Genomic DNA, 1,039 nt, shown 5'->3' on the forward strand with positions numbered 1-1,039 from the left:
CAGTCTTTCTGACTCTTTCTCTGGAGTCTCATTTCAGTCTGCCTCATAATATTAGTTATTAGATAAATAATGTACAGAGGAGTCACATTTGCGTGAGCAAGGTAATGAGTACATTTCCTAAAAAACATTGTTACCTCCTCCTTTATTTTTCCCCTACCATCCTTTCCCTCCCACCTCCACAAGTACACAACCCTCCTCTCTTCCCCCACCTAAATTGTAAAGTTCATTTTTCAACATAGTGTCTTGTGTATCTCATTGTTACAATGTGTCAACCTGTACCCCTATTTAAGCATTTTGTTTTTTTCTTTCCCCTCTACGAATTAGAGGAGTGTATATACAAGATGTAGGTGCACCAACTTCAAATACAGTGAAAACAGGAGTTATAGCAGAGGGAGGAACATATAAAGAAACAAAAAAATCACATCGCACATTATATGTACGTTAGAAACAATAGCAAGAAAGAAAAAAACCACTTGTGTCCCTATCTTGGGGTTCATGTCCCTTAATATCATCCTATCTGGTCATATGCAGATAGCTTTTGACCTATTCTTCTTAACCCAGACAAATATTAGTTGTTGAAAATTAGGGAAACCATGGGACCAATGTTAATTTGGACGTGGCTTACTTCACTTAATATAATTTTTACCAAGACTTTCCAGTTACTAACAAATGGGGCAACGTTATTCTTTCTGATGGAGGCATAGAATTCCATTGTGTATATATACCACAGTTGTGTTGGTAGCTTTAGTATGGTCTTGTTTGTGATCATTTGGGTAAATGTCCCAAAGTGGGATTGCTGGGTCATAGGGGAGCTCTATGTGGAGTTTTTTGAGGAACCTCCATACTATTTTCCAAAGTGGTTGAACAAGTTTTATACTCCCACCAAGAATGCAGTACGGTTCCCTGGTGGCCACATCCCCTCCAGCATCTGTTGTAAAAGTATGGAATGCTTCAGGAATTTGCCTGTCATCCTTGTGCATGAGCCATGCTAATCTTCTCTGAAATGTTCCAATGTTTCTGCTACGCATTTCATTTTGTG

The 1,039-nt window shown here is 38.7% G+C and overlaps 1 non-coding gene across 1 annotated transcript; it reads right to left on the reverse strand.

The window, feature by feature from the left end:
- Positions 1 to 935: 935 nt before the first annotated feature.
- On the reverse strand, positions 936 to 1,039 carry LOC122100625. Its single transcript, XR_006146220.1, has one exon. It is a non-coding gene; the product is annotated as a U6 spliceosomal RNA (small nuclear RNA).

Source organism: Dipodomys spectabilis, unplaced genomic scaffold, assembly GCF_019054845.1.
Source record: "Dipodomys spectabilis isolate Male_0828 unplaced genomic scaffold, ASM1905484v1 ptg000589l, whole genome shotgun sequence".
Classification (NCBI taxonomy): Eukaryota; Metazoa; Chordata; class Mammalia; order Rodentia; family Heteromyidae; genus Dipodomys; species Dipodomys spectabilis.